This window comes from Mastomys coucha, unplaced genomic scaffold, assembly GCF_008632895.1.
Source record: "Mastomys coucha isolate ucsf_1 unplaced genomic scaffold, UCSF_Mcou_1 pScaffold14, whole genome shotgun sequence".
In the NCBI taxonomy this organism is placed as follows: domain Eukaryota; kingdom Metazoa; phylum Chordata; class Mammalia; order Rodentia; family Muridae; genus Mastomys; species Mastomys coucha.
In genome coordinates, this window is record NW_022196896.1 from 105,007,075 (window position 1) to 105,021,179 (window position 14,105).

Sequence of the window (14,105 nt, forward strand, 5' to 3'; positions counted from 1 at the left end):
TGTGGGTTGTTCTTCCTGTATTCCAAACTTCTGGGCTAATAACCACTTATCAGAGAGTGCATACCGTCACACATAACTATTTATTCAATTTTTCTTTCCTAACAAGATCTATCTCTTCCCTCTAGTCCCTTACTCTATAGTTTACCCCTGTGATTCTAAAGATTTTAGTTTGGTTATCATTGACGTAACAGCTAATGTCTATACATAAGTAAATACATACCATCTTTCTGGGTCTGGGATATCTCACTCAGGATGAATTTTTTTTCTAGTTTTACCTATTTACTTGTGACTTTCTTGATGTCAGTTCTTTCAATCACCAAGTAATACTCCATTGTGTAAATGTACCACATTTTCTTTATTCATTCTATTGTTGAAAGACATCTAGGTTGTTTCTAATTTCTGGCTATTATGAATAGAACAGCAATGAACGTGCTTGAGCAAGTGACTTTGTGGTAGGATGAAGTGTTCTTTTAGTGTATGCCCAAGGGTGGTATAACTAGATTTTGTAGTAGATTGATTTAGGGAATAAATATAGCCTCTGTCTTTGGCGCTGTATGATGTGAACCATATGACTTTCTCTTCCTCAAAGTGTATTGGAGGTCTATCTGTGTTGATACAGACTGAAGAGAAAATTCCTATGTCCAATTTTACTTTCTTCATTCTCTCAAAGCTAACACAAATGAACTTGGACATGTTTTAGCTTATAAATGGATTATTACAAGTAAACTTTATCATAAAAGCCACCCCAGATTCAATTGATTTTTAGATGCCCAATTTGAATACAATGGCTCAGCATTCTTTTCTTAATTTTTACAAAATTCACATTCATTTAAAATATACCAGAGAATCCTGGTAGGTGTAGTGTCTTCATCACTGTAGAGACATAGTTTTCCTTATGTACATAGCTTATCATATTTGTCTTCCCCAAAATCTACACATACGTAATAATGAGATCTTGACCCAGTTAGTGTATAAGACTTTGTTTCAGTTGTTTGGTTATGCTTTTTAAAATTTCACACTGAAAAAGGAGTGAAAGCTTGAATATACAAAGTAAGGACTATAGATACCTCAAAGTATCCAGCATTAAGTCCATGCTGTGTTAGCACGACTGTAATGTGCAGTTCCCAAAAATGTCACCCCATGTTTATATAATTCACAATATTGTCTATATGTTTATTATAAAACTTGTAGGAATGACATGATAGCTCCTACAGAATAGTAAAAAATAAATACTGCCCATCAATCCTTTGTGCGATTCCTAGTGAATATCATTTTCTGAAATTATGCTTTATTATAATTTCTTTAGGGGAAGAATAAGGATTGAATGACTTTGACAGTGCCAATTTGCAATTGACAATTCTCTACTAAGGGTGTAAACTTGTATTAGGTGTTGATTTATGACAGGCCCAGAAATGGTATTCATCTTTGGTTTAGAGCCTAATGGAAGTGAACTGAGGGAAAGCTTTCCTGCTGGCTACATTTTACCAGAATGTTGTTTTGTAGGTTTGTAGATTAGGGAGTCCCCATATAACAATACAGAAATGCCACTTCAGAGAAAGTCTAGTGGAGAGGAGATATGCCACAAATCTTTAACATTTGCATTTTTATTACAGTGACAATAGTCATTATTTGGGAGTAAATTTTAAATTAAAAAACAGTTCATGATCTTTAATTTATGGTGTACAGATAGAAAGAGGGAGAGATGAGCAATGATGTTGCTCAGAGCAGGGAGCCTTCAGTGCGTCAGCTCTGCCAGTTTTATTGGCAGCAAGACTAGGTGTTGGCATTCTGAAGCTGCTGCCTTGCGTGGTCAGCATGATATGGTCATATCAAAATGTCATTCATGTCAAAATGACCTAGTCAAAATATATGCAACACTGCTCTGGGTTTACTCATTCATGTCTAAAATATTTTCACTACATTTTTGTTTTTTAAAAAAGTCTGATTAAAATTACCTTACCTTCTATATATACATCCCCCGATCAGTTTCTTCTAGGACATGCTTCAATCTGTGGAAATTTTCTAGTTATCTTATATAGGTTTGCTTATTTTTAGCAACAGCAGATTTATCAAAGCCTGTAGCCTATACTACATTTCAGACACTTTAAGCATTCTCATGTATAGACTTGTTTAATTCTCTGCAATCTATAAGATGCAAGATGGAGAATTTAGTTTTATTTTTATATTGAAGGTTGGGAAACTGAGAAATCAAGAGGCTTGGTAGGTATATGGCCCAAGATCACAATTACTAAGTCACAGATATGACTTCTATCCATACAGTACCCTATATTTTACTGTATCGTGACATGTACCATAGAAGAAGGATGCATGCCTCTTGTCTTCTCCATCCACAAGCCTACTCTTATTCATTGGCTCTAACTACATGTATAGTATAAGCAGATCTTTCTCCCTTTCTGTCTTGGATTATTGTTAATACAATAGACCATTTTGAGGTAGATTTGATTAATGGACTCTTAGATTAAATTGGTGTTGAGCTCATCCATTTATGTATTGGTGTTTTAACTTCCCAGACTTTAGAATATTTATATATCCTTAGAGACAGACAGCCTTTAAAGAGATAAGGTTAAGGTTTAATGAGGTTATGAGTAGGCCCTAATCCAGTCTGTCACTATATGAATAGTTTGGACAACAGAGAAACATATCAGAGATTAATTTTGACAGTAAAAGACTCTATGGAGATAAAACCTGGAGGTGGTTCTGTGCAAGTCAGGGGGAGGGGGGTCTTAGAATTCTAACCTACTAAAGAAACCAATCGTGGACTTGGAAAATGAAAATGAATGCTTGTTAAGTTCCCCAGCCTGTGACATTTTGCTGTGGTATCTGTAACAAATTAACACAGTTGACAGATCTATTCGTGAGTCAACATATCCATGTACAATATATTTTAAAATATATCCATTTTAGACTTGTAGTCTATGAAACTAAGTTTTTCTGATCACTGGTAGGCAAGGAGTTTGTTCAATATTACCTAAAGCTCTGATCATTGTGTGTGAGCAGAACACTTGGGCATATGAATCTCTACAACATTCTAATAATTGCCACTACTTGTCTTACACAGACTGCTTTCTAATGTATGTACTGAATGGATATAGTAAATGGGCTTCTATTGACACTTATAAGCAAAACTTTTACTTAACTTCTTGAAATAAATTCACTCTTTTTATTTTGAAATCTTTAGCATGTCTTTATTATTGTAATGATATGGTAGTGAAGAAATATTGGGTCAAAGCAAGACTGAAAATCAGCAGGGCAACTCTATATTTTGAATCTCCAACTCTTATGTCCTAGTGTTTCCTAGAACTCTAACTCCTTCCAGATTTGTGGCTGCAACAGTTTTCTCTTGGGCATTTTTTACACCCTGTTAGCAACACTCCTTGACAGATATCCTATGACTCTGGCATCTCTTACATCTTAGGGTCTCTAGCACACCCCAGGCTTTATAGTCACAACTTCATTCAATGGCCTTTCCAGGCCTCTCTAAAGAGACTTCACTGCCAAATCCTTAGCCTCAGTGGCTTTTTTAAGCACATAGAAAGACTCCATATACCTATCATGTATCCTTCTTAACTCTAAATTCCAAATTATATGGCAGAAACTGCCAAGATCTGTTGCCTACTTGGGTTGAAACATTGCTCCTTCATGACTCGCATTTGCATAAGTTTGATGTTACATTTTCTAGGCTCAGGAAATCCATAAGACTTGTTCCTGTCACAGGTTGTAGATTAGATAGGTGATGTCCTGCCCTGAGACTACCATTCCTCTTCTTCCATTTTGAATCAGGTCTTGTTTAACGTTTTTATCTCCTTACACACAGAACTTGACTCCAAGTTATATTTGCTGTATTCTTTTTCTCCTCAAACTGCATTTTGTATTTCTTTTTGCCCCACTTGCAATTTTTTATTATACATCTGCATAAGAGTGATCACTACTAACCATAAGATACAGATAATACCAGGTTGTCTTGAAATCTCCTCTGCTAAGTCAAATTCTTCAATTTAGCCTCCAGCAAAGTTTTAGGACAAGGGCAAAAAGCAGCCAAATTCTTTGCAAACCTATCATGAGAATGGTCTCCAGGCCAGCTGCTAATATCATTCTTCTCTGAAACCTCTTGAGCTGGGCCCACCTTACTCTCAGCACTTCTACGTTCCCAGCTCCTACTAGAATGGTTCAGTAACCCCTGCTTAAAATGTTAACCACTTTTCTAGTCCAAAGTCTCAAAGTTGTCCATAATCCTCCAAACACCATGGTGAGGGCTGTTAGAGCAACACCCCACTTCCTGGTACCAACTTCTTTGTCTTAGTTACCTTTCTGTTGCTGTTAAGAGACATATGGCCAAGGCAACTCTTAAAAAGGTAAGTGTTTAATTGAGGGTTTGCTTACAGTTGATGAAAGGAAGTCTATGAAAATCATGGCAGGAAGCAGACGGGCATGGTGCTAGAGTAGTAGCTGTGAGTTTAGTGTCATTATATATAGGCAGCAGGCAGAGAGAAAGAGAGAGACTGGGCATGACATGGGCTTTTAAAACTCCAATACATACTCCCAGTGAAAAACTTTCTAAAACAAGGACACACTTATTCCACCAAAGCCATACCCGATACTCCTTCCAGACAGTTAATCAAGTGGGGATTAATCATTAAACTGAGATATTTTCATTCAAGCCATTGCACCTACCATTCTGGACTCCTCCTTTAAATCTGTAAGTCGAAATAAATTCTTTCCTCTATAAGATGCTTTGGTCATGATATTTTATCCCAACAATAAAAACTGACTATTAGTCTTATATTTTTTATTTTTTCTTTGTTCCTTAATAGGTGATATTTTCTGGAGAAAGTACCATGAACTTCTGCACAAAGCATATATTCTGAGATCTCTGTTAGGTTCATTTGATTCAGGGTTTCACTTAACCCCAATGTTTGTCTTTAATTTTTGCTTGGGTCATTTAACCATTGGCGAACTATTGAAATTTCCCAGTATTATTGTGTTTGGGCTAATTCATGACTCCACAAATAAAAGTATTAGGTACATTTGTGTTTGGTGCATTTGTGTTTGGAATTATAATACCTTCTGAATAAGTTGTTCCCTGAATGGGCGTGAAGTGACCTTCTTTATGTGCATGGACTAATTTTAGTTGGATGTCTGGCTTGTCTGGTATTAGAATAGCTATGATATTTGTTCCCTGGTTCTATTTACTTAGAGCATTGTTTTCTATTCTTTTTTATTGGATATTTTCTTTATTTACATTTCAAATGTTATCCCCTTTCCTGTCTCTCTCCCAGAAACCACCTATCCCATTCCCCCTTACCTCTGCTTCTATAAAGGTGTTCCCCAACCCACCAAACCACTCCCACCTCCCTGCCCTGTCATTCCCCTACACTGGGACATTGAACCTTTACAGGACAAAGGGCATCTCCTCCCATTGATGACCGACAAGGCCATCCTCTGCTACATATGTGGGTGGAGCCATGGTTCCCTCCATGTGTACTCTTTGGTTGGTGGTTTAGTCCTTGTGAGCTCTAGGGGGGTCTGGTTGGTTGATATTGTTGTTCTTCATATGGGGTTGCAAATCCCTTTAGGTCCTTCAGTCCTTTCTCTAACCCCTCCGTTGGGGACCCCATGCTCAGTCCAATGGTTGGCTGTGAGCATCAGTCTCTATATTTGTCAGACTGGCAGAGCTTCTCAGGAGACAGCTATATCAGGATCCTATCAGCAAGCACTTCTTGGCATCCACAATAGTGTCTGTGTTTGGTGACTGTATATGTGATAGATCCTCAGGGCAGGGGGAAGTCTCTGGATGTCCTTTGTTCCTTCAGGCTGTGCTCCACACTTTGTTTCTGTATTTGCTCCATGAGTATTTTGTTACCCCTTCTAAGAAGAACCAAAGCACACACTCTTTTGTCTTCCTTCTTCTTGCGCTTCATGTTGTCTGTGAATTGTATCTTGGGTATTCTGAGCTTTTGGGCTAATATCCACTTATCAGTGAGTGCATATCATGTGTGTTCTTTTGTGATTTCTTACCTCACTAAGGATGATATTTTCAAGTTCTATCCATTTGCCTAAGAATTTCATGAAGTCATTGTTTTTAATAGTAGAGTAGCACTCCATTGTGTAAATATACCACATTTTCTGTATCCATTCCTCTGTTGAAGGACATCTGGGTTCTTTCCAGCTTTTGGCTATTGTAATTAAAGCTGCGATGAACATAGTGAAGCACGTGTCCTTATTACATGTCCTTATTACATCTATATGCCCAGGCATGGTATAGCTGGGTCCTCAGGTAATAATATGTCCAATTTTCTAAGGAACCACCAAACTAATTTCTACAGTGGTAGAAAAGCTTGCAATCCCACCAACAATGGAGGAGTGTTCCTCTTTCTCCACATCCTTGCCAGCATCTGCTGGCACCTGAGTTTTGATCTTAGCCATTCTGACTGGTGTCAAGTAGAATCTCAGGGTTGTTTTGATTTGCATTTCCCTGATGACTAAGGATGTTGAACATTTCTTTAGGTGCTTCTCAGCCATTCAGTATTCCTCAGTTGAGAATTCTTTATTTAGCTCTGTGCCCCATTTTTAATAGAGTTATTTGGTTCTTTGGAGTGTAAGTTCTTGAGTTCTTTGTATATATTGGATATTAGCCCTCTATCAGATATAGGATAGGTAAAGATCTTTTCCCAATCTGTTGGTGCTGTTTTATCCTATTGACAGTGTCCTTTGCTTTACAGAAGTTCTGCAATGTTATGAGGTCCCATTTGTTAATTCTTGATCTTAGAGCATATGCTACTGGTGTTCTGTTCAGGAAATTTTCCCCTGTGCTCATGTGTTTGAGGCTCTTCCCCACTGTCTCTTCTATTAATTTCAATGTATCTGGTTTTATGTGGAGGTCCTTGATCCACTTGGACTTGAGTTTTGTACATGGATTAATTTGCATTCTTCTATATGCTGACATCCAGTTGAACCAGCACCATTTGTTGAAAATGTTGTCTTCTTTCCACTGGAAGTTTTTTCCACTTGATCCTTTGTCAAAGATCAAGTGACCATAGGTGTGTGGGTTCATTTCTGGGTCTTCAATTCTATTTCATCGATCTTCCTACCTGTCTCTGTACCTACACCATACAGTTTTTATCACTATTGCTCTGTAATACAGCTTGAGATCAGGGATGGTGATTCCCCCAGAAGTTCTCTTATTGTTGAGAATAGTTGTCATTATCCTGGGGTTTTTGTTATTCCAAATGAACTTGAAAATAATTCTTTCTAACTCTATGAAGACTCTTGGTTAGAGTTACACCAAGGTATTTTATATTATTTGTGATTATTGTGAACAGTGCCATTTCCTTAATTGCTTTCTCAGCCTGTTTATCCTTTGAATAGAGGAAGGCTACTGATTTATTTGAGTTAATTTCATATCCAGCCACTTTGCTGAAGTTGTTTATCAGGTTTAGAAGTTATCTGGTGGGATTTTGGAGGTCACTTAAGTATACTATCATATCATCTGCAAATAGTGATATTTTGACCTTTTACTTTCCAATTCATATCCCTTTGACCTCCTTTTGTTGTCCAATTGCTCTGGCTAGGACTTTGAGTACTGTATTGAATTGGTAGGGAGAGAGTGGGCAGCCTTGTCTAGTCCCTGATTTTAGTGGGATTGTTTTCTGTTCTTTTATCCTAAAGTGGTATCTACCTTGTACTATGAGTTGTGTTTCTGAGAGCAAAAAGAGGAATCCTGCATAGTAACCTAGTCTGTTATGTGGTGACTTTCTTTTGGTGAATTGATTATGTTTTAATGTTGGCAACTGGGAGTCTGCATTTAGGATATTGATTGTCTTTTGGTATGCAGTTTTAGCCCATCAGACCTGAATACAAATGTAGAGTGATGGCTGGGTGGCTTTAAGAGGGCAGAGCTGAGACTGAGGTTACTGGGCGTTCAAGAAAGTGACTTCTAATACCTTCCTGATCCTGCCTTGTAAGCAGTTGACATACAGGACTGGAGATGGGGAGGGACAGGATATAGGTGAGACTTCTTAGCAGGCCTGAGCCTGAAGGATTACATGGAGCAGCTGTGGTGTACTAGAAATGGCAGCAAGACTGACTGGAGTCCTGTGGCAAGGGTGCTATCACTTACTGGGGCCAGACAGACTATATGTAGCAGCTGCAGGTGGAGCAATTTAGTTTCTGGCTTTCTTTTCAGGGATGTTTAGTATGTGTAATGGCTGCTATGAGACACAGGCAGGATTTTAGGTGGGGATATAGTCACATTATGGTAAGAGGAATGCTATGGATTGAATGTTATGCTTTCTGACTTAGAAATTTCTCCCTATACTTTGGTCTACCAGAATATTTTATCAAGAAATATATGTAAATATATATGTACATATATATGTATATATATGTAAGTATATGTACAAAATATGAATGAGAATATTCATTCATGTGTGCCTCTGTGTTTTTATTGAATAATTTGAAAGCACTGAGCATTTTTATCATTATTATTTTGAGTTCTGTCTTGAAAATTTATTCTCCTTAGGCAGTATTGCTGAAGCTTAGAGGGTAGATTGTCTTAAGACAACTAAATGAGATCAAGGGGATATGCGTCAGAAAGTAAGAAGTCAAAGTGTTAACATGTGATATAATAATATATAATTAAATATATATATACAACCTCAAAATATTCTACCAGAGACCTCCTACAGCTGATAAACACCTTCAGCAAAGTGCCTGGATATAAAATTAACTCAAAGAAATCCATAGTCCTTCATATACAAATGATAAATGGGACAAGAAAGAAATTAAGGAAACAACAGTCACAAATAATATAAAATATCTTGGTGAAACTCTAACCAAGCAAGTGAAAGACCTGTCTGAAAAGAACTCCAAGTTTCTGAAGAAATTTGGGAAGATATCAGAAGATGGAAAGATCTTCCATACTCATGGACCAGTGGATTTAATATAGTAAAAATGGCCATCTTACCAAAGATGCAATTCAATGTAATTCCCATCAAAATTCCAACTCAGTTCTTTACAGACCTTGAAAGACCAATTCTCAACTTCCTATGGAAAAAGAAAAAAACCTAGGATAGCTGAATTAGTCAGGGTTCTCTAGAGTCACAGAACGTATGGTAGTCTCTATGTAGTAAAGGAATTTATTGATGACTTACAGTCTGTAGTCCAACTCCCACCAATCAACTCCCAACAATGGTCGGCAGCAGCTGTGAATGGAAGACCAAGGATCCAGCAGTTGCTCAGTCCCACAAGGCAAGCAGGTGAAGCAGAGCCTTCCTTCTTCCAATGACCTTATATAGGTCTCCAGCAAAAGGTGTGGCCCAGATTAAAGGTGTGTGCCACCACACTTTTAATCCCAGATGATCTTGAATGCATAGGTCTTCCTATCTTAATCATCTAGGATTCATAGCCACTATGCCTCAAGATCTCCATGCCAAGATTCAGGTCTGGAACTTGTATCTCTCAGCCTCCAGATTAGGGCCACAGGTGAGCCTTTCTAATTCTGGATTGTCAGTCCTCTTAACCACTGAGCCATCTCTCTAGCCCAACACCTGGCTTCTGATGAAGAAGCCATCCAAAACCATACAATAAAAAAAAGAAAGCATCTTCAACAAATGGTGCTGGTCTAACTTGATGCCTGCATGTAGAAGAATGAAATGCATCCATATTTATCACCCTGAATAAAACTCAAGTCCAAGTGGATCAAAGACCTTAAGATAAAACTAGATACACTAAATCTAATAGAAGAGAAAGTGGGGAACTGCCTTGAACACATTGGCATAGGAGACAAAATCCTGAACAGAACACCAATAGTTCAAGGCACTATGATCAACAATTAATGAATGGGACCATGTCAAACTAAAAAGCTATGTAAGGCAAAGAACACTACCAATAGGACAAAATGGGAAAAGATCTTCACTAACCCTACATGTGGTTAATATCCAAAATATATGGAGAACTAAAGAAATTAGATGCCAACAAATCAATTAACCCAATTAAAAAATGGGGCACAGAGCTAAACAGAGAATTCTCATCAGAGGAATCTTGAGTGGCCAAGGAGCATTTAAAGAAATGTTCATAAAACAAAACCAAAATAAATAAATAAATAAATAAATAGAAATGTTCAAAGTCCTTAGTCATCAGGGAAATGCAAATCACAATGACTCTGAGATTCCATCTTACACTCATCAAAATGGCTAAAATTAAAGCACATGCTGATTAGGTGGTGGAGCAAAAAGAGCATCCTCCACTTCTGGTGGGAATACAAACTGGTACAACCACTTTGGAAATCAATTTGGTGGTTTCTCAGGAAATTGGGAATAGTTCTACCACAAGATACAGCTATACCACTCCTGGGTATATATCCAAAAGATGCTCCACCATACCACAAGTACACTTGCTCAACTATGTTAATAGAAGTTTTACTCATAATAGTCAGAAACTGGAAACAACCCAGCTATCTCTCAGCTGAAAAATGGATAAAGAAAATGAAGTACATCTGCACAATGAGATACTACTCAGTTATTAAAAATAAGAACATCGGGTTTTGGTTTCTGCAGATGGAATGGATCCCTAGGTGGAATGGTCTCTGGATGGCCTTTCCTTCAGTCCCTGTTCCATTTTTTGTCTCTGTCTTTCCTTTGGACAGGAATTATTCTTGGTTAAAAATTTTGTGGTGGGTAGGTGGCCCCATCCCTCAACTGGGGGGCTGGCCTCTGACTATATAGATGCAGATACTCATAGCTAAGCATCAGACAGAGCCCAGGGACCTCAATAGAAAAGCTAGGGGAAGGGCTGAAGAAACTGAAGGGTATTGCAACCCATAGGAATAACAATATCAACTAACTAGACCACCCAGAGTTGCCAGGGATTAAGCCACAAACCAAAGAGTATACATGGGGAGATCCATGGCTCCAAATACATATGTAACAGAGGACGGCCTTATCTAGCATCAATAGAAGGGGGAAGCCCTTGGTCCTACAGAGACTTGGTGCCTCAGTATAGGGAGATGCTAGAGCAGTGTGGCAGGAATGGGTGAATGGGTGGAGGAGTACCCTCATAGAGGCAATGGGGATTTGCAGAGGGGAAACAGGGAAGGAGGACATCATTTGAAATGTAAATTAATAAAATGATTAATAATAAATTAAAAAGTACAAAGAAAAACAAAAAGAAAAAACAAGGACATCCTGAAATTTGCAAGCAAATGGATAGAACTAGAAAATACCATACTAAGTGATGTAACCCAGACCCAGAAAGACATGGTATGTACTCACTTATAAGTGGACATTAGTCATAAAGTACAGGATAGCTATGCTACAATCCGCAGACCAAAAGAAGCAAGGGAGGATGCTTGAATCTCATTCAGAAAGGGAAATAAAATAGTTATTAGAGGTGGAAGGAGAGAAGAACCTGGGTGGGAGAGAGGGTGGGGAGGAAAATGGGGATGAGGATTAGTTGTGAGGAGAAGACAGGAGAGAACTTGGAAAGAGAACAGAAATCAGTGTGTGTGGGGGCGTCTCTTGGACAAGCCCAAAATTTGGGAGGCTCCTGAGAGTCTCTAGGGGTGACGATAGTTGAGACTTCTAGCAGCTGAGGATATGGAGACTGAAGTGGTCACCTCCTGTAGCCAGGCAGGACTTCCAATGGAGGGAGAAGGACAACAATCCATCCACAAAACCTTTTACCAAAATTTTGTTCTACCTACAAGATGTGCAAGGGTAAAGATGGAGCAGAGATTTGGGGAATAGCCAACCAATAACTATCCCAACTTGACACCCACCCCACTTGAGAGAGCCAACCCCTGACACTATTAGTTATACTCGTTATGGTTGCAGACGAGAGCCTAGCATACCTGCCTTCTGGAAAGCTTCATCCAGCAGCTAATGAATGCAGACAGATGCAGAGACCCACAGCCAAACATTAGGCAGAACTTGGGGAGGCGCGTGGAAGAGTGGGAATAAGGATTGAGGGAACCAGAGAGGTCAAGGACACCACAAAAGGACCCTCAGAGTCAACTAACCTGGGTCCATGGAGGTTCACAGAGACTAAACTACCAACCAAAGAGCATGCATGGGCTGGACCTAGGTTCCATACATATTTGTAGCAGATGTACGGCTTGATCTTCATGTGGATCCCCTTAACCATTGGAGCAGGGTTTGTCTCTATGTTGTCTGCTTTTGTATTCCTTTCTCCTAGCTGGGCTACCTTAGCTCACCTCAGTGGGAGAGGATGTACTTAGTCTCCATGTGACTTGATATGGCAGGAACAGGTTGGTAGCCATGGGGGTCTTCCCTCTTCTCTGAGGAGAAGGGGAGGGGGTAATAGGAAGGGGAATATGAGGGTGGGACAGGAAGAATAGGAGGGAGGGGCTGTGATCTGGATGTAAAGTGAATAAATAAATTTTAAAAAAGAAAAGGATGAAAAATAATATTCAAATTTATAGTCATAGGATACAGTAATAACAATGGCCTTTGTTCTTTTTGGACACCAGAGGGAGTTTAAAAGTGAAAAGAGGGGCTGGAGAGATGGCTCAGTAGTACTGAATGCTCTTCCAGAGGTCCTGAGTTCAATTCCCAGCAACCACATGGTGGCTCACAACCATCTGTAATGGGATCCGATGCTCTCTTCTGGTGTGTCTGAAGAGAGTGACAGTGTACTCATAAATAAAATAAATAATTTTTAAAAAAAGAAGAAGAAGAAATGAAGTGAGATGCTGAATAATCAAGGTGACTCCTGGAACTCTTGCCAGATTGCCTCATGCTGTAGGGAACCTCTATACAACTAGAGCATAATAGTATCACAATTGGCTCCATAGATGTATTCATAGGAACTTGTGTGTAAATTGAATCATATTTTAAGTTCTCCTGGGGAGATGGTTATTGAAAGGAGTCCTGGTGTGAATTGCTTGGGAAAAAAAATGAAGCTTTCATGAAATAGATAATCATTGTTAATTTATTATTAGAAGAAAAGATACACGTAGTTTGTAATCTTCTGTACAGGCAGATACTGTAAACCCGAGGTGTAATTATATTGATGTAATCCATTTTACAAGCCTTGGGAATACAGGTACTCAATAAATGTTTAATTGTCTAACTCTCCCAGGCTAAAGAAATAAACAATTGTTGTGTCTGGGGTTGTATTTCTCTTCCTATTAACCTAATTTAAAAGGCTCACTGGCTGAATCCCATTGCATGGCTCTGCATCTCTATCTATCCATTTCCTTGACTGTTTGCCATAAGCTAGGCTTAGTAAGAACTCTGGGTGTCAAAGCAAAATTAAGACACTGAACTCAAACAATTGGTTATATTATGAGCAGATAAGAATCAAATAAGCAAAGAAATGGATGTTATTAGGAGAAGGTGAGTGTTACAGATGACAGAGAACATCATATAGTAAATATTACTTAATAAATAGCCAGATCCACGCTTTTGAATATATGTAGATTCTATTTCTCTACCCTTTCGAAGTTACTCATAGACATTTTACTACCTCTGATCAATACCGAGTGAGTGGAATGGCAAATTGACAGCCAGATGTGGGTGCTAGGTTGCTAATATTCAACTCTCCACTCTTCTCCCTTTGATGTAGCATTCAGGAAAGTATATGTGACACAAGGTATCATAAGGCAAAGGAAATTATGTCAGCTTGATTGGATCTACAGTCAACAGAGAGGCAAGCCACTAGGCACAGTTGTGAGGGATTTTCTTCATCAGGTTGCTAAAATGGGAAAGTGCAAGTTAAATGTGATTGACACCCTTGCGGTGGAGTTCTAAGACAAAAGCTTTTGCCTGCTTGCCTTACCTTGCTAGTGAGCTCACCACCTTCGGGAGTTTATCTGCCTGCCGGGTTTCTGCTCTTCTGCTTCTGTTGCCACGGTTGCTGATTCCTTCCTTCTTGGAACCCACACTCTTTGGACTCTTCCAACATGGACTGAAGACATACAGCCCTCCAGGAATCACTAATCTTTAGTGTTTGATTCAGACTACAAAGACATCCAGCCTCAAGAACTGACCAACTACCATGTTCTCTACCTCCAGAGTTAAAACTACTAAACTATATCAGGTAAACCAATATAATAAATCTTATTTTAA

The 14,105-nt window shown here is 38.8% G+C and overlaps 1 long non-coding RNA gene across 1 annotated transcript in view; it reads right to left on the minus strand.

The window, feature by feature from the left end:
- Nucleotides 1-13,870, minus strand: part of LOC116088631 — a 21,093-nt gene extending 7,223 nt beyond the window's left edge. Inside the window, exon 1 of the long non-coding RNA XR_004117949.1 lies at nt 13,816-13,870. This is a non-coding gene — a long non-coding RNA (uncharacterized LOC116088631). The remainder of the gene's footprint in view (nt 1-13,815) is intronic.
- Nucleotides 13,871-14,105: the final 235 nt, after the last annotated feature.